Source organism: Poromitra crassiceps, assembly GCF_964638095.1.
Source record: "Poromitra crassiceps genome assembly, chromosome: 6".
NCBI classification, from domain to species: Eukaryota; Metazoa; Chordata; class Actinopteri; order Beryciformes; family Melamphaidae; genus Poromitra; species Poromitra crassiceps.
The window spans coordinates 46,931,377-46,951,423 of record NC_139627.1 but is presented as its reverse complement, the minus strand read 5'-3'; the positions used below and the strand labels follow the sequence as shown (position 1 = coordinate 46,951,423).

General features: G+C 48.5%; 2 long non-coding RNA genes across 2 annotated transcripts; both read left to right on the top strand.

Moving 5' to 3' along the window:
* Positions 1-3,203: 3,203 nt before the first annotated feature.
* On the top strand, positions 3,204-7,544 carry LOC310778180. The gene is made up of 3 exons (XR_014552761.1): positions 3,204-3,428; positions 5,914-6,006; positions 6,826-7,544. It is a non-coding gene; the product is annotated as an uncharacterized lncRNA (long non-coding RNA).
* A 4,844-nt stretch (positions 7,545-12,388) lies between these two features.
* On the top strand, positions 12,389-16,762 carry LOC310777669. The gene is made up of 3 exons (XR_014552753.1): positions 12,389-12,650; positions 15,139-15,231; positions 16,053-16,762. It is a non-coding gene; the product is annotated as an uncharacterized lncRNA (long non-coding RNA).
* The last annotated feature ends 3,285 nt before the right edge of the window (positions 16,763-20,047 follow it).

The following is a 20,047-nucleotide window of genomic DNA, read 5'->3' as shown; positions in this document are numbered from 1 at the left end:
AGACTATAGGGGGCTGAACAAAGTGACAAAAAAAGACGCATACCCGATGCCCATCATCGAGGAACTGTTAGACGCCGCGGGAGAGTCATCCTGGTTCTCATCCCTAGACCTCCGTAGCGGGTACTGGCAGGTGCCCCTCCGTGACGATGCCAAACAAAAGACCGCCTTCCGCACAGAGAAGGGGCTGTGGCAGTTTCGAGTACTCAGTTTCGGGCTGTGCAACGCACCAGCAACGTTCGAGAGGTTAATGGAGAAGCTGCTGGGAGACATTCCCCGATCCGAATGCGTCGTGTATTTAGATGACATCTTGACACACGGGGGCACGTTCCAGGCAGCAGTGGGGGCGTTACGAAAAGTCCTGCAGAAGATAGCAGAGGCGGGTCTAAAGTTACACCCAGACAAGTGCCACTTCCTGAAGAGGAGGGTGGAGTTCTTAGGGCATGGCATCGGCGCGGGGGGCATTCGCACCCTGGAAGAGAAGACTCAGGCGGTCATGGAGTGGCCCACCCCCAGAAACAAAGGCGAACTCGAGAGCTTCGTAGGGCTAGCCGCATACTACAGGAAATTCGTAAACGGGTTTTCTAAAATAGCGGAACCACTGTTCAGGCTAAAAGAGAAGAACGCAGACTTCCACTGGACGACAGAATGCCACCTAGCCTTCAAAGCCCTCAAGAAAGCGCTGACCGAGTCTCCGGTGCTTAGAGCACCAGACCCCGCCCTGCCGTTCCTACTAGACACTGATGCCAGCAATGGGGGTATGGGGGCCGTGCTGTCCCAGGCGGGGCCGGACGGGGAGCGGGTGGTGGCGTACTATAGCAAGACTTTCGATAAAGCAGAACGTAACTACTGCGTCACCCGCCGGGAGCTCCTCGCCGTAGTAGAAGCACTACGACACTTTAGATATTACCTCCTGGGACAGCCGCGGTTCACCATACGGACCGACCACTCGGCGCTGCAGTGGCTATGGTCCTTCCGAGAGCCGGAGGGACAAGTGTGCCGCTGGTTAGAGAAAATGGCAGACTACAACTTCACGATAGAACACAGGGCAGGGGCGCGCCACGTCAACGCAGACGCCCTGTCACGACGACCCTGTGCAGAGAGAGGGTGTACGTACTGCGAAAAAAGAGAAGGAAGAGAGAGAGAGCTCCAAGAGGAAGCTAGGATCTGCCCTAACCACACGGGGGATGGACCAGTGTGCAGGACGCTGCGGGTGGCAGAGGCAGCGGATTGGAGGGGCCACCAAGAAAACGACAGGGAGCTGTCACCAGTACTGCAATGGGTAGAAGAGGGCCAGAAGCCGCCCTGGGAAGAGGTGGCAGGGGCCACCGACACAACCAAAGGGCTGTGGGCAGGGTTCGACACCCTGAGATTGAGTAACGGAGTGCTGATGAAGTCCTGGAAGGAGCCAGCGACAGGAGAGCATAAGTGGCGGAAAGTAGTGCCGACGACGTTGAGGGAGGAGGTGTGCAGGAGCTGCCATGGAACTGTAGGGGCTGGGCACTTTGGGGTAAACAAAACCCTCCGCCGCATCAGACAAGGCTTTTATTGGGGGAGGATGGGGAGAGACGTACAGGACTTCTGTCGACGCTGCGACCTCTGCGCAGCGTACAAAGGCCCGTTAGACCAGTCTCGCGCCCCGCTCCAACAGCTAGCAGCAGGAGCCCCAATGGAGAGGGTAGCGGTAGACGTGATGGGACCTTTCCCCCGCTCAGACAGTGGAAATAAGTACGTCCTGGTCGCCATGGACTATTTCACAAAATGGCCAGAGGCGTACGCACTACCCGACCAGGAGGCGGGGACGGTGGTCGACGCACTAGTAACCGGCATGTTCAGTAGGTTCGGAGCACCAGAGACCCTACACAGTGACCAAGGGAGAAACTTTGAGTCACGAGTGTTCGCCACCATGTGCGAGAAACTGAACATTAAAAAGACACGGACCACAGCATTGCACCCCCAGAGCGATGGCCTTGTAGAAAGATTCAATCGAACGCTGAAAAAGCAGTTGGCCATCCTCACGGAGGAGCACCAGAAGGACTGGGACACGCACCTGCCTCTCATCCTCATGGCCTACAGATCTGCCACACAAGAGTCCACCTCCTGCACACCAGCTCTGCTCATGTTAGGTCGAGAACTGCGGACACCAGCAGAAATGGCGTTCGGCAAGCCACCAGGTGCACTGGACGCTCCCCCAGGGCGAGAGTACGCCAGGAGGCTACAAGATCGCTTAGAGTCCGCTCACCACTTCGCTCGGGACCAGCTAGAGAAAGCAGGCATGAAACAAAAAAGAAATTATGATGTGAGGGCAAAGGGAAGCCATTTCCAGGGGGGGGAGTTGGTCTGGGTGTACACACCCCGGAGAAAAAAAAGGCGTAGCCCTAAACTGGACTGTCACTGGACAGGCCCATGCAGGGTCATGGAGAGAATGGGGGAGGTGGTGTACCGAGTGCAGATGCCACTTGGTGGCAAGAAGGTACTCCACCGAGACAGGTTGGCCCCATACCGGGGGGGGTGCACCTTTCCCCCAGATCTCGGCCGCCCGGCGGTTTCACCTAGACCGGCTGAAAGAAGGACTCTGTTTCCACAGAGAGGGGCGTCCGGCTATGACCGGGCGGGCCCCACTCAGGGACGTGAAAGCCCAGAGACACTGCAGGTGGGATCAGCCCCGCAGACAGATTCACAGAGACTAACACGGCCACGGAGAGAGCCAAGGGCTCCAGGACGATTCAACAACTTTGAGTTGTATTAAAAAAAAAAATAAAAAAAAAAAAAAAAAGAGAGGAGATGGTGGTTGGAGATGTTGAAATGTTGTAACAGAAAGTAAAGGATGTGCATGACATGAGATATTGTGGGGGAGGAGATGTGGGGAAGTCTGAGAGTGCAACATAAAATGTGGTTGGAAAGAAAACAAAAACAAAGAAGCTGTTAAAAAAAAAGATGTTTTGGTACAAGGGGGTGTGTGATGTGTTATCAACGTGGGCGTTGACCTTATTGTTGGGCGGGGAGTATGTAGCGAATCAGCAGTACACATACAGGGGTGAGCATTGGTAGTGTCTCAACTGCAGATAGGAACTGATGTGTGGGAGTGTTGTGTTGGGGAACACTATGCTGTGGGGATACTTCCGGAGTGAACTGAGCATGCGCGTCAGTCTACACACACTGCTAGAAGGGAAGGCTGCTAGCTTTGAGCGTGACAACCGCTGAGAGTTGTAATATAACTAACTGAGAATAAAGAACCTTGTACCATCAAGAAGCCTCTGCCTCATGAGATACCGGGAACGTTACAGTATTAAAAGAACGGTAGTGACACAGCAGAGTTCACAGACAGACAGATTTTCTCATCAAGCCTCAAGACAAGTCTCAAGACTACAGGCTTTTAACCCGTTGCCACGTCTGTCACTCTGAGGAAATGGTGTGACTGATCATCAACGGTGAGTGTTTACTGCGATCAAATCTGAAGCCTGAAGCTTTGTTTTAAGTTGTGTTTTAGTGTGTAACATTCAGAAACCGTCTTAATCAAATCATTGCTACAAGACACAATAGATTTCGATAGCCCCCGCTAGCCAGGCGCTTCTCGCTCATACTGAGCATGCTCAGTACGTTTAGCCTCAAGTTGAGGCTAGCTCATAAATAGCAGCAGACCACGGTTGAGCTGTGTCAGTTTATACATCCAATCCAGACTTCACACAAATTCTTAAAATAACAAAATATTTATTTTTTATTTTCACTTGTCTTGTAGGCCTATTTGCCTTGTGAATAACAAAAAAAGAAAAGAAAAAAGAAAAACAGGATTTGAGGAGTTTCCAACCCATTTGTCCACATAGAACATAGTGTGCTTGCTACAGCTGTAAATTACAGGTGCAATTTCGTATATTATTTTATTTAACTTTATTGTAGATAGGTAACTTAAATGCTGTGCTTTTTTTTTTACATGTTTCTGACATGGTTTCTATGTCTATTTTAGATTTTTGACATTGACTCTTTCTCGTGTGTATGTGTGTTGTGTGTGTTTGTACAACTGACATTGGCTTCTGCTGTAACACAAGAATTTCCCCCAGGGGATTAATACAGTACTCTATCTATCTATCTTAAAGAGCTGTTGTGGAGAGAAAAGAGGTCACAAGATGTTGTTTTGCAACTTACTAGACGTGACTGGGGGTTCGTGACTAGAGGTTGGAAAGGCAGGCCTCAATTGATTGATCATATCTGGAGGAGTGGCCAATGGAAAATGTTCACTCCGAAGATAAGATTAGTTGGGCCAAAAAGGTGTTTTGGAAAAAGTTCACCTCAGGAGAAAAACGATTTGTTGTAAGTGATTGGTAATCACTTACAAGTCACAGAAAGGCAGTTTTCTCAATAACAGGAAATAGGGGAGATCAAAACTTATGTTACTGTGACCTCGAGCAGGGAAAAACAGAAAGGCTTTCTGCTAAGACTATGTTGTGACTCCGCCTGATTCCCCTGATAACTATTATAAATACGACATAACAAAAAAGTTGAACAGTTATTTCTCACATTTCGCATAATGCCTTATCCTGAACTACTTTCACGCCAATTACCCTGTACATCTTTCTTGCAACTCGAAATAAATAATTGGAGAAATTTTGAACCCGGGCGATGAATTTTCTTATGGATTGATGTATTCTTCATGAAGAAATATAATAAGTCGTATGCCTATTTAGAAATAGTTTTCCAACTATTGAGACGAAGCTAGGTGGCCTGGCCTGCCCTGCTACCCAGAGAGAGGCCTTTTCATTTGACACAACATTGTGGAGTTTGAAAAACAAACAGAACCGGGGCTGAGGGGGAATCAAAGTTAGAGAGGTGCAGCCTGTGAGAATGAGTCAGCATAATGCTGTTTGCCAACCGCCATAAAACAAAAGAAGAAGAGGAAGAAGAAGAATGAGTCAGCATATTTCTGTTAGGAGGCCTTTGGGGTGAAAGGTGAATTCAAAATACTCTGAGGAAGGCGCGCTGTGTTGATCTCATCCACTGGTCAAGTGTTTTGTTTCTGAATGAAATAATTTAATTTCTACTATTATCTGATTCACTGATGGGCATTAACATTTAAAAAGTTGCTTGGCAAAATGACACCAAATCTTGCACATTACCTCATATCAGCGGAGACACCTACACGTGTACTAGATTTGGTCAAGATAGGACAATGTGTTCATGAGGCAATTTTGTAAAAATAGACTCCCCAGTCCCCACATGCCCACAACATCTGACCAATTTTAACGGTATGTAATGCCAAAAAGAAAACTAGGCTGGAAAAAAATCGAAATGGCAATATATCCAGTCAGAAAGAAATGGGTGTGGCCTATATAGATAAATGTATATAACCATAGTAATACAGGAAATCAGGTGGCCAGTAAATTTGATAGAGCTGTTCATTACATTTTCCTTCAGATCAAAAGGTCAGGGAATGTTATCAAAGTACTGACAATCTTGCCATGCAAGGTGTTTTTATAAGTAAGAAACAACTGACATAACGTGTTCTAATGGCTCTACTGATGTCAAAGTACAGACTGGAGGGATCGGTCAACAGCTTTCTCTCTAGACAAGGGTTTCAACCCATCTGCTGTGATGCTGCTGGGTTGTAGAGATTGTACAACTCGATCTGAAAGAATGGGGAAACTTTATGCATTTCCATTCCACTGAATGGAGGATTCATAGATCAGGTGAGGGTTTGGTGCAGCTGCTCTGGCTCTATATACTAACTCATTATATGCACATGTTTTATATATCTACTATTTCCGCGTTTTTTTTTTGCAACTCCAGCACACGTGTTATGAATGTCGAGCACTAGTGTCTTGTCGAACAATACCTGCCCAAAACCATTCTTCTCCCTGTCGTACCAAAGCTTGTTCTCCTCCATTTCCATGCGGTTCTGATCTTGTCGTGTTGTGTGTGCAGCCTGCAGCTACGTGCTGCAGAAGCTCCGGGCCGCAGTGAGAGGGAAGGCGCCGCCCGAGAAGCCCAACATTGCAGCATGCAGCCAGGCCAAAGGTGAGCTGAGCTCTACACGTTGTAGAGTTATGATGATTTCTCTTCACCTTCTTTACGGGTCTGTTTTAGACTAAATAACACTTTTAGACTAATTTCAAAGAACAAATTGGACAATTGCTGGGCTGGCCAAGGAGTGCTCATCAGTATATAATAATGATAATAACAACAATAATAACACACGCAGACAGAGACAGACAGGCACACATATGAACACACAAACACACACACAAGAGACAGACACACACACTGACGACATCATCACTGATGTCATCAGTGTGTGTGTCTGTCAGTGTGATGTCATCAGTGACATCACTGATGATGTCATCAGTGATGATGTCATCAGTGATGTCATCAGTCTGAGGCTCACGAGAGAGACTGAGGGAGAGAGAGAGGGAGATTGTGTGCGCGGCAATAGCAAGACCACACAGCAGCCGAGCTGCGGGCAAGGCTGCGCAGCGGCCGAGCTGCGAATGCGGGCTGCAGGGCGTTTTAAAATTTGCCTTTTTATTTGAATTGTGAACCAATTTTATTTACTTCTCATGTGACCTTATTGTCGTTTTTCTTTTCTTTTTTACTTGTGTTGGTTTTAATGTTGTATTATATTTCTTGGCCAGGGCCCACTTGAAAAAGAGATGGGAATCTCAATCTGATTACCCTGGTTAAAAAAAGAATTGAAGACAAAATAATTCCTCACTTTGGAAGATTTCTTTCCATCTTTCTATCCTTGTGAGGTCTTCATAAGAATATAAATAGGAACTGTATGAATTAATGTAACTGAAAAACCCATACAAATCTCTCTCTCTCTCTCTCTCTCTGCAGCAGGGAGGGATGTGGGGTCGATCCAGGAGCGAGGGGCGAGCGTTGAGCCGGGCTTCATGCCCGTATCGACCCGGGCCGGGCCAGAGCTCGAGGTCGAGCAGTGTGGATCCTGAGGCTAAACTGAGAGCTGGGGAGAGGGCAGGAGGATAAATGATGAGGAGACACGCACACGCACACACACACACACACACACGCACACGCACGCACACACACACACACACTTGTTCAGCTTCCCACTTAAGCAATAGTTTCACCAGGTTTTCGTGCTCAGAAATGCATAGAAGACAGTTAACCTCTGGGCATGGCACTGAATTCAATCAAATGAATTCAACAGCAAGATCAATGACAGTACAAGCTCTATTTTGAATAAAAGTGCTAGAGAATGTGTACAGTATAGGATGAATTAACCAAGGTCACCCCTCCCCCCCCCCCCTCTCTCACGCACACACACACACACGCACATGCGCACGCGCACTCTCCTTCACTCCTGCACCCAGCTCTGGGTCTGGTTTCTTCACGTTGCCCGGGCCGAGGCGAGGCTGGACTGAGCAGCTGAGGTCGGCAGGGGGAATGAAAACCTGAGCATCAACTCCCCAGCAGGGAACTGCTCAGGCTGGATGCATATGAGAGTATCTGCCGACAGCACTGCGCTCAGTTCAATTTTTCACAGATTCTTTTTTTATTGACCGTACCATTTTCAATAAATGAAAAACACCTCTCTTGTGAGTATGTGTGCGATTCCTTGTTCAACCCAATCACCAGAATAAAACGTTGACATTGTACGACTACGTGTTCCTGATCTTGAACGTCGCAACAAAACAAAACAATCACACATCTGGAAACTAAACAGTTTAGCAGGCATTCATTTAGTTTGACAGTTATCAAGAGTTGATCTGAGTTCATCCCAAAATGCATTGTTTTTAGTTTTTGGGTGAGGTTCTCCTTTGAGTTATCATAGATATAGATACGATACGATACGATACGAAAACTTTATTGTCCACAGGTGGAAATTTGTCTTTGATTTCACCAAGACGTGTCTTACAAACTTGAAAAAAACAATACAAAGTGTTAAAGATGACAGTACACATATCGATACAATACAATACAGTCAACACACATTCATCCACCTTCAAGGACTTGGTACACCTTGGAATTTACAGTACGACCCAACGGATCTACAGCATGTCAATTAAGAATTGAAAATTAAAAATATAAAATGTAAAAGACCTACTGTGCAAAAAAAGCGATTTTGTGTAGACTATAGGGGGCTGAACAAAGTGACAAAAAAAGACGCATACCCGATGCCCATCATCGAGGAACTGTTAGACGCCGCGGGAGAGTCATCCTGGTTCTCATCCCTAGACCTCCGTAGCGGGTACTGGCAGGTGCCCCTCCGTGACGATGCCAAACAAAAGACCGCCTTCCGCACAGAGAAGGGGCTGTGGCAGTTTCGAGTACTCAGTTTCGGGCTGTGCAACGCACCAGCAACGTTCGAGAGGTTAATGGAGAAGCTGCTGGGAGACATTCCCTGATCCGAATGCGTCGTGTATTTAGATGACATCTTGACACACGGGGGCACGTTCCAGGCAGCAGTGGGGGCGTTACGAAAAGTCCTGCAGAAGATAGCAGAGGCGGGTCTAAAGTTACACCCAGACAAGTGCCACTTCCTGAAGAGGAGGGTGGAGTTCTTAGGGCATGGCATCGGCGCGGGGGGCATTCGCACCCTGGAAGAGAAGACTCAGGCGGTCATGGAGTGGCCCACCCCCAGAAACAAAGGCGAACTCGAGAGCTTCGTAGGGCTAGCCGCATACTACAGGAAATTCGTAAACGGGTTTTCTAAAATAGCGGAACCACTGTTCAGGCTAAAAGAGAAGAACGCAGACTTCCACTGGACGACAGAATGCCACCTAGCCTTCAAAGCCCTCAAGAAAGCGCTGACCGAGTCTCCGGTGCTTAGAGCACCAGACCCCGCCCTGCCGTTCCTACTAGACACTGATGCCAGCAATGGGGGTATGGGGGCCGTGCTGTCCCAGGCGGGGCCGGACGGGGAGCGGGTGGTGGCGTACTATAGCAAGACTTTCGATAAAGCAGAACGTAACTACTGCGTCACCCGCCGGGAGCTCCTCGCCGTAGTAGAAGCACTACGACACTTTAGATATTACCTCCTGGGACAGCCGCGGTTCACCATACGGACCGACCACTCGGCGCTGCAGTGGCTATGGTCCTTCCGAGAGCCGGAGGGACAAGTGTGCCGCTGGTTAGAGAAAATGGCAGACTACAACTTCACGATAGAACACAGGGCAGGGGCGCGCCACGTCAACGCAGACGCCCTGTCACGACGACCCTGTGCAGAGAGAGGGTGTACGTACTGCGAAAAAAGAGAAGGAAGAGAGAGAGAGCTCCAAGAGGAAGCTAGGATCTGCCCTAACCACACGGGGGATGGACCAGTGTGCAGGACGCTGCGGGTGGCAGAGGCAGCGGATTGGAGGGGCCACCAAGAAAACGACAGGGAGCTGTCACCAGTACTGCAATGGGTAGAAGAGGGCCAGAAGCCGCCCTGGGAAGAGGTGGCAGGGGCCACCGACACAACCAAAGGGCTGTGGGCAGGGTTCGACACCCTGAGATTGAGTAACGGAGTGCTGATGAAGTCCTGGAAGGAGCCAGCGACAGGAGAGCATAAGTGGCGGAAAGTAGTGCCGACGACGTTGAGGGAGGAGGTGTGCAGGAGCTGCCATGGAACTGTAGGGGCTGGGCACTTTGGGGTAAACAAAACCCTCCGCCGCATCAGACAAGGCTTTTATTGGGGGAGGATGGGGAGAGACGTACAGGACTTCTGTCGACGCTGCGACCTCTGCGCAGCGTACAAAGGCCCGTTAGACCAGTCTCGCGCCCCGCTCCAACAGCTAGCAGCAGGAGCCCCAATGGAGAGGATAGCGGTAGACGTGATGGGACCTTTCCCCCGCTCAGACAGTGGAAATAAGTACGTCCTGGTCGCCATGGACTATTTCACAAAATGGCCAGAGGCGTACGCACTACCCGACCAGGAGGCGGGGACGGTGGTCGACGCACTAGTAACCGGCATGTTCAGTAGGTTCGGAGCACCAGAGACCCTACACAGTGACCAAGGGAGAAACTTTGAGTTACGAGTGTTCGCCACCATGTGCGAGAAACTGAACATTAAAAAGACATGGACCACAGCATTGCACCCCCAGAGCGATGGCCTTGTAGAAAGATTCAATCGAACGCTGAAAAAGCAGTTGGCCATCCTCACGGAGGAGCACCAGAAGGACTGGGACACGCACCTGCCTCTCATCCTCATGGCCTACAGATCTGCCACACAAGAGTCCACCTCCTGCACACCAGCTCTGCTCATGTTAGGTCGAGAACTGCGGACACCAGCAGAAATGGCGTTCGGCAAGCCACCAGGTGCACTGGACGCTCCCCCAGGGCGAGAGTACGCCAGGAGGCTACAAGATCGCTTAGAGTCCGCTCACCACTTCGCTCGGGACCAGCTAGAGAAAGCAGGCATGAAACAAAAAAGAAATTATGATGTGAGGGCAAAGGGAAACCATTTCCAGGGGGGGGAGTTGGTCTGGGTGTACACACCCCGGAGAAAAAAAGGGCGTAGCCCTAAACTGGACTGTCACTGGACAGGCCCATGCAGGGTCATGGAGAGAATGGGGGAGGTGGTGTACCGAGTGCAGATGCCACTTGGTGGCAAGAAGGTACTCCACCGAGACAGGTTGGCCCCATACCGGGGGGGGTGCACCTTTCCCCCAGATCTCGGCCGCCCGGCGGTTTCACCTAGACCGGCTGAAAGAAGGACTCTGTTTCCACAGAGAGGGGCGTCCGGCTATGACCGGGCGGGCCCCACTCAGGGACGTGAAAGCCCAGAGACACTGCAGGTGGGATCAGCCCCGCAGACAGATTCACAGAGACTAACACGGCCACGGAGAGAGCCAAGGGCTCCAGGACGATTCAACAACTTTGAGTTGTATTAACACATTGAATGCCAGCCATGTTTTCATTCCTGTAGGTAAGTTGTGCCAGGGGTGTTTTTGACGATTCTGGCTCATTTTAGAACAGCCGAGGATTCTTTTCTGTTAAGAATTCATGAACAGCAATTATCTAAAAATAACTAATAGAATGTGTGCTTTCTCTGTCTAAAAGAGTTAGTTTGCAGAGTTAGTAGTTATGTAGATATTAGCCGTTGAGTACAGCATGGTTTCAGCGTCTGGAAATTTATTCAGAGATAAATGGCTTTTTGTGAAACAGTCACTTTAACCATTCATTTTTGGCATCAGTAAGACCGTCAGACATTCTAAACAATAGTTTTGAACAGTAATTTCCTCCATAACAACAGGAAACACCCCTCTCATTCAAACTCCTCCCTCCGTGTGTCTTCTCCTCCTTCCTCCTGGCTGTACAGCGGGCGTGTCAGAAGCGCTTTTGCTGCTGCCTGCCTGTGTGCCTGCCTGCCTGCTTGCCTGCGTGCGGACGCTCCTTGTGCGAGTCAAGATGGGCCGGGGAATGCGTGGGCGATGGGCAGATGTTGATTCTGGCCTTTCTGAGGTGTTTCAAAGTGTGTTTCACCTATGATCTATTTTGCAAATCGCTCTCCGCTCTCTGTGTGCTGCTGCCGGTGCGCGGCCGCTCTCAGGCAAGACAAGTCTTGAATGGATTACTGTAAAATCGCGTCGCCATTTCCTTGAATGGCTTGCTACCGCGGTGTGTGTGTGTGTGTGTGTGTGTGTGTGTGTGTGTGTGTGTGTGTGTGTGTGTGTGTGTGTGTTCGCGCGTTGCTGCGCGGCTCTGGGGGGAAGGGATCTCTGTCCGTTCTGTGTGTGTGTCTCGGGCTTCTGACTGTAAAATCGCCATCGAAGAGGCGGCTGCTTTTGGTCCCGTGGCTTTTGGGTCCCATGGCTGTGGCTTCTCTCGGTCTCTGTCGCCACTTAGTGGTCGGTAAAATAGATTACACACATGCTCTTGCTCCAAATAGTTATCTCAAAGATGTAAAAGGGGTTGATTGATGTCCCACCGTCAAAAAAAAAAAATCTTTATGTAAGACGAGTTAGTCCGTCCTTGGCACTTAAGCGCTGGATTATGTAAGACGAGTTAGGTCGTCTATGGCACTTAATGTGTTAAAAAAAAAAAAAAAAAAAAAAAAAAAAGAGAGGAGATGGTGGTTGGAGATGTTGAAATGTTGTAACAGAAAGTAAAGGATGTGCATGACATGAGATATTGTGGGGGAGGAGATGTGGGGAAGTCTGAGAGTGCAACATAAAATGTGGTTGGAAAGAAAACAAAAACAAAGAAGCTGTTAAAAAAAAGATGTTTTGGTACAAGGGGGTGTGTGATGTGTTATCAACGTGGGCGTTGACCTTATTGTTGGGCGGGGAGTATGTAGCGAATCAGCAGTACACATACAGGGGTGAGCATTGGTAGTGTCTCAACTGCAGATAGGAACTGATGTGTGGGAGTGTTGTATTGGGGAACACTATGCTGTGGGGATACTTCCGGAGTGAACTGAGCATGCGCGTCAGTCTACACACACTGCTAGAAGGGAAGGCTGCTAGCTTTGAGCGTGACAACCGCTGAGAGTTGTAATATAACTAACTGAGAATAAAGAACCTTGTACCATCAAGAAGCCTCTGCCTCATGAGATACCGGGAACGTTACAGTATTAAAAGAACGGTAGTGACACAGCAGAGTTCACAGACAGACAGATTTTCTCATCAAGCCTCAAGACAAGTCTCAAGACTACAGGCTTTTAACCCGTTGCCACGTCTGTCACTCTGAGGAAATGGTGTGACTGATCATCAACGGTGAGTGTTTACTGCGATCAAATCTGAAGCCTGAAGCTTTGTTTTAAGTTGTGTTTTAGTGTGTAACATTCAGAAACCGTCTTAATCAAATCATTGCTACAAGACACAATATATTTCGATAGCCCCCGCTAGCCAGGCGCTTCTCGCTCATACTGAGCATGCTCAGTACGTTTAGCCTCAAGTTGAGGCTAGCTCATAAATAGCAGCAGACCACGGTTGAGCTGTGTCAGTTTATACATCCAATCCAGACTTCACACAAATTCTTAAAATAACAAAATATTTATTTTTTATTTTCACTTGTCTTGTAGGCCTATTTGCCTTGTGAATAACAAAAAAAGAAAAGAAAAAAGAAAAACAGGATTTGAGGAGTTTCCAACCCATTTGTCCACATAGAACATAGTGTGCTTGCTACAGCTGTAAATTACAGGTGCAATTTCGTATATTATTTTATTTAACTTTATTGTAGATAGGTAACTTAAATGCTGTGCTTTTTTTTTTACATGTTTCAGACATGGTTTCTATGTCTATTTTAGATTTTTGACATTGACTCTTTCTCGTGTGTGTGTATGTGTGTTGTGTGTGTTTGTACAACTGACATTGGCTTCTGCTGTAACACAAGAATTTCCCCCAGGGGATTAATACAGTACTCTATCTATCTATCTTAAAGAGCTGTTGTGGAGAGAAAAGAGGTCACAAGATGTTGTTTTGCAACTTACTAGACGTGACTGGGGGTTCGTGACTAGAGGTTGGAAAGGCAGGCCTCAATTGATTGATCATATCTGGAGGAGTGGCCAATGGAAAATGTTCACTCCGAAGATAAGATTAGTTGGGCCAAAAATGTGTTTTGGAAAAAGTTCACCTCAGGAGAAAAACGATTTGTTGTAAGTGATTGGTAATCACTTACAAGTCACAGAAAGGCAGTTTTCTCAATAACAGGAAATAGGGGAGATCAAAACTTATGTTACTGTGACCTCGAGCAGGGAAAAACAGAAAGGCTTTCTGCTAAGACTATGTTGTGACTCCGCCTGATTCCCCTGATAACTATTATAAATACGACATAACAAAAAAGTTGAACAGTTATTTCTCACATTTCGCATAATGCCTTATCCTGAACTACTTTCACGCCAATTACCCTGTACATCTTTCTTGCAACTCGAAATAAATAATTGGAGAAATTTTGAACCCGGGCGATGAATTTTCTTATGGATTGATGTATTCTTCATGAAGAAATATAATAAGTCGTATGCCTATTTAGAAATAGTTTTCCAACTATTGAGACGAAGCTAGGTGGCCTGGCCTGCCCTGCTACCCAGAGAGAGGCCTTTTCATTTGACACAACATTGTGGAGTTTGAAAAACAAACAGAACCGGGGCTGAGGGGGAATCAAAGTTAGAGAGGTGCAGCCTGTGAGAATGAGTCAGCATAATGCTGTTTGCCAACCGCCATAAAACAAAAGAAGAAGAGGAAGAAGAAGAATGAGTCAGCATATTTCTGTTAGGAGGCCTTTGGGGTGAAAGGTGAATTCAAAATACTCTGAGGAAGGCGCGCTGTGTTGATCTCATCCACTGGTCAAGTGTTTTGTTTCTGAATGAAATAATTTAATTTCTACTATTATCTGATTCACTGATGGGCATTAACATTTAAAAAGTTGCTTGGCAAAATGACACCAAATCTTGCACATTACCTCATATCAGCGGAGACACCTACACGTGTACTAGATTTGGTCAAGATAGGACAATGTGTTCATGAGGCAATTTTGTAAAAATAGACTCCCCAGTCCCCACATGCCCACAACATCTGACCCAATTTTAACGGTATGTAATGCCAAAAAGAAAACTAGGCTGGAAAAAATCGAAATGGCAATATATCCAGTCAGAAAGAAATGGGCGTGGCCTATATAGATAAATGTATATAACCATAGTAATACAGGAAATCAGGTGGCCAGTAAATTTGATAGAGCTGTTCATTACATTTTCCTTCAGATCAAAAGGTCAGGGAATGTTATCAAAGTACTGACAATCTTGCCATGCAAGGTGTTTTTATAAGTAAGAAACAACTGACATAACGTGTTCTAATGGCTCTACTGATGTCAAAGTACAGACTGGAGGGATCGGTCAACAGCTTTCTCTCTAGACAAGGGTTTCAACCCATCTGCTGTGATGCTGCTGGGGTGTAGAGATTGTACAACTCGATCTGAAAGAATGGGGAAACCTTATGCATTTCCTTTCCACTGAATGGAGGATTCATAGATCAGGTGAGGGTTTGGTGCAGCTGCTCTGGCTCTATATACTAACTCATTATATGCACATGTTTTATATATCTACTATTTCCACGTTTTTTTTTGCAACTCCAGCACACGTGTTATGAATGTCGAGCACTAGTGTCTTGTCGAACAATACCTGCCCAAAACCATTCTTCTCCCTGTCGTACCAAAGCTTGTTCTCCTCCATTTCCATGCGGTTCTGATCTTGTCGTGTTGTGTGTGCAGCCTGCAGCTACGTGCTGCAGAAGCTCCGGGCCGCAGTGAGAGGGAAGGCGCCGCCCGAGAAGCCCAACATTGCAGCATGCAGCCAGGCCAAAGGTGAGCTGAGCTCTACACGTTGTAGAGTTATGATGATTTCTCTTCACCTTCTTTACGGGTCTGTTTTAGACTAAATAACACTTTTAGACTCATTTCAAAGAACAAATTGGACAATTGCTGGGCTGGCCAAGGAGTGCTCATCAGTATATAATAATGATAATAACAACAATAATAACACACGCAGACAGAGACAGACAGGCACACATATGAACACACAAACACACACACAAGAGACAGACACACACACTGACGACATCATCACTGATGTCATCAGTGTGTGTGTGTCTGTCAGTGTGATGTCATCAGTGACATCACTGATGATGTCATCAGTGATGATGTCATCAGTGATGTCATCAGTCTGAGGCTCACGAGAGAGACTGAGGGAGAGAGAGAGGGAGATTGTGTGCGCGGCAATAGCAAGACCACACAGCAGCCGAGCTGCGGGCAAGGCTGCGCAGCGGCCGAGCTGCGAATGCGGGCTGCAGGGCGTTTTAAAATTTGCCTTTTTATTTGAATTGTGAACCAATTTTATTTACTTCTCATGTGACCTTATTGTCGTTTTTCTTTTCTTTTTTACTTGTGTTGGTTTTAATGTTGTATTATATTTCTTGGCCAGGGCCCACTTGAAAAAGAGATGGGAATCTCAATCTGATTACCCTGGTTAAAAAAAGAATTGAAGACAAAATAATTCCTCACTTTGGAAGATTTCTTTCCATCTTTCTATCCTTGTGAGGTCTTCATAAGAATATAAATAGGAACTGTATGAATTAATGTAACTGAAAAACCCATACAAATCTCTCTCTCTCTCTCTCTCTCTGCAGCAGGGAGGGATGTGGGGTCGATCCAGGAGCGAGGGGCGAGCGTTGAGCCGGGCTTCATGCCCGTATCGACCCGGGCCGGGCCAGAGCTCGAGGTCGAGCAGTGTGGATCCTGAGGCTAAACTGAGAGCTGGGGAGAGGGCAGGAGGATAAATGATGAGGAGACACGCACACGCACACACACACACGCACACGCACGCACACACACACACACACTTGTTCAGCTTCCCACTTAAGCAATAGTTTCACCAGGTTTTCGTGCTCAGAAATGCATAGAAGACAGTTAACCTCTGGGCATGGCACTGAATTCAATCAAATGAATTCAACAGCAAGATCAATGACAGTACAAGCTCTATTTTGAATAAAAGTGCTAGAGAATGTGTACAGTATAGGATGAATTAACCAAGGTCACCCCTCCCCCCCCCTCTCTCTCACGCACACACACACACACGCACATGCGCACGCGCACTCTCCTTCACTCCTGCACCCAGCTCTGGGTCTGGTTTCTTCACGTTGCCCGGGCCGAGGCGAGGCTGGACTGAGCAGCTGAGGTCGGCAGGGGGAATGAAAGCCTGAGCATCAACTCCCCAGCAGGGAACTGCTCAGGCTGGATGCATATGAGAGTATCTGCCGACAGCACTGCGCTCAGTTCAATTTTTCACAGATTCTTTTTTTATTGACCGTACCATTTTCAATAAATGAAAAACACCTCTCTTGTGAGTATGTGTGCGATTCCTTGTTCAACCCAATCACCAGAATAAAACGTTGACATTGTACGACTACGTGTTCCTGATCTTGAACGTCGCAACAAAACAAAACAATCACACATCTGGAAACTAAACAGTTTAGCAGGCATTCATTTAGTTTGACAGTTATCAAGAGTTGATCTGAGTTCATCCCAAAATGCATTGTTTTTAGTTTTTGGGTGAGGTTCTCCTTTGAGTTATCATAGATATAGATACGATACGATACGATACGATACGAAAACTTTATTGTCCACAGGTGGAAATTTGTCTTTGATTTCACCAAGACGTGTCTTACAAACTTGAAAAAAACAATACAAAGTGTTAAAGATGACAGTACACATATCGATACAATACAATACAGTCAACACACATTCATCCACCTTCAAGGACTTGGTACACCTTGGAATTTACAGTACGACCCAACGGATCTACAGCATGTCAATTAAGAATTGAAAATTAAAAGTATAAAATGTAAAAGACCTACTGTGCAAAAAAAGCGATTTTGTGTAGACTATAGGGGGCTGAACAAAGTGACAAAAAAAGACGCATACCCGATGCCCATCATCGAGGAACTGTTAGACGCCGCGGGAGAGTCATCCTGGTTCTCATCCCTAGACCTCCGTAGCGGGTACTGGCAGGTGCCCCTCCTCGACGATGCCAAACAAAAGACCGCCTTCCGCACAGAGAAGGGGCTGTGGCAGTTTCGAGTACTCAGTTTCGGGCTGTGCAACGCACCAGCAACGTTCGAGAGGTTAATGGAGAAGCTGCTGGGAGACATTCCCCGATCCGAATGCGTCGTGTATTTAGATGACATCTTGACACACGGGGGCACGTTCCAGGCAGCAGTGGGGGCGTTACGAAAAGTCCTGCAGAAGATAGCAGAGGCGGGTCTAAAGTTACACCCAGACAAGTGCCACTTCCTGAAGAGGAGGGTGGAGTTCTTAGGGCATGGCATCGGCGCGGGGGGCATTCGCGACCTGGAAGAGAAGACTCAGGCGGTCATGGAGTGGCCCACCCCCAGAAACAAAGGCGAACTCGAGAGCTTCGTAGGGCTAGCCGCATACTACAGGAAATTCGTAAACGGGTTTTCTAAAATAGCGGAACCACTGTTCAGGCTAAAAGAGAAGAACGCAGACTTCCACTGGACGACAGAATGCCACCTAGCCTTCAAAGCCCTCAAGAAAGCGCTGACCGAGTCTCCGGTGCTTAGAGCACCAGACCCCGCCCTGCCGTTCCTACTAGACACTGATGCCAGCAATGGGGGTATGGGGGCCGTGCTGTCCCAGGCGGGGCCGGACGGGGAGCGGGTGGTGGCGTACTATAGCAAGACTTTCGATAAAGCAGAACGTAACTACTGCGTCACCCGCCGGGAGCTCCTCGCCGTAGTAGAAGCACTACGACACTTTAGATATTACCTCCTGGGACAGCCGCGGTTCACCATACGGACCGACCACTCGGCGCTGCAGTGGCTATGGTCCTTCCGAGAGCCGGAGGGACAAGTGTGCCGCTGGTTAGAGAAAATGGCAGACTACAACTTCACGATAGAACACAGGGCAGGGGCGCGCCACGTCAACGCAGACGCCCTGTCACGACGACCCTGTGCAGAGAGAGGGTGTACGTACTGCGAAAAAAGAGAAGGAAGAGAGAGAGAGCTCCAAGAGGAAGCTAGGATCTGCCCTAACCACACGGGGGATGGACCAGTGTGCAGGACGCTGCGGGTGGCAGAGGCAGCGGATTGGAGGGGCCACCAAGAAAACGACAGGGAGCTGTCACCAGTACTGCAATGGGTAGAAGAGGGCCAGAAGCCGCCCTGGGAAGAGGTGGCAGGGGCCACCGACACAACCAAAGGGCTGTGGGCAGGGTTCGACACCCTGAGATTGAGTAACGGAGTGCTGATGAAGTCCTGGAAGGAGCCAGCGACAGGAGAGCATAAGTGGCGGAAAGTAGTGCCGACGACGTTGAGGGAGGAGGTGTGCAGGAGCTGCCATGGAACTGTAGGGGCTGGGCACTTTGGGGTAAACAAAACCCTCCGCCGCATCAGACAAGGCTTTTATTGGGGGAGGATGGGGAGAGATGTACAGGACTTCTGTCGACGCTGCGACCTCTGCGCAGCGTACAAAGGCCCGTTAGACCAGTCTCGCGCCCCGCTCCAACAGCTAGCAGCAGGAGCCCCAATGGAGAGGGTAGCGGTAGACGTGATGGGACCTTTCCCCCGCTCAGACAGTGGAAATAAGTACGTCCTGGTCGCCATGGACTATTTCACAAAATGGCCAGAGGCGTACGCACTACCCGACCAGGAGGCGGGGACGGTGGTCGACGCACTAGTAACCGGCATGTTCAGTAGGTTCGGAGCACCAGAGACCCTACACAGTGACCAAGGGAGAAACTTTGAGTCACGAGTGTTCGCCACCATGTGCGAGAAACTGAACATTAAAAAGACACGGACCACAGCATTGCACCCCCAGAGCGATGGCCTTGTAGAAAGATTCAATCGAACGCTGAAAAAGCAGTTGGCCATCCTCACGGAGGAGCACCAGAAGGACTGGGACACGCACCTGCCTCTCATCCTCATGGCCTACAGATCTGCCACACAAGAGTCCACCTCCTGCACACCAGCTCTGCTCATGTTAGGTCGAGAACTGCGGACACCAGCAGAAATGGCGTTCGGCAAGCCACCAGATGCACTGGACGCTCCCCCAGGGCGAGAGTACGCCAGGAGGCTACAAGATCGCTTAGAGTCCGCTCACCACTTCGCTCGGGACCAGCTAGAGAAAGCAGGCATGAAACAAAAAAGAAATTATGATGTGAGGGCAAAGGGAAACCATTTCCAGGGGGGGGAGTTGGTCTGGGTGTACACACCCCGGAGAAAAAAAGGGCGTAGCCCTAAACTGGACTGTCACTGGACAGGCCCATGCAGGGTCATGGAGAGAATGGGGGAGGTGGTGTACCGAGTGCAGATGCCACTTGGTGGCAAGAAGGTACTCCACCGAGACAGGTTGGCCCCATACCGGGGGGGGTGCACCTTTCCCCCAGATCTCGGCCGCCCGGCGGTTTCACCTAGACCGGCTGAAAGAAGGACTCTGTTTCCACAGAGAGGGGCGTCCGGCTATGACCGGGCGGGCCCCACTCAGGGACGTGAAAGCCCAGAGACACTGCAGGTGGGATCAGCCCCGCAGACAGATTCACAGAGACTAACACGGCCACGGAGAGAGCCAAGGGCTCCAGGACGATTCAACAACTTTGAGTTGTATT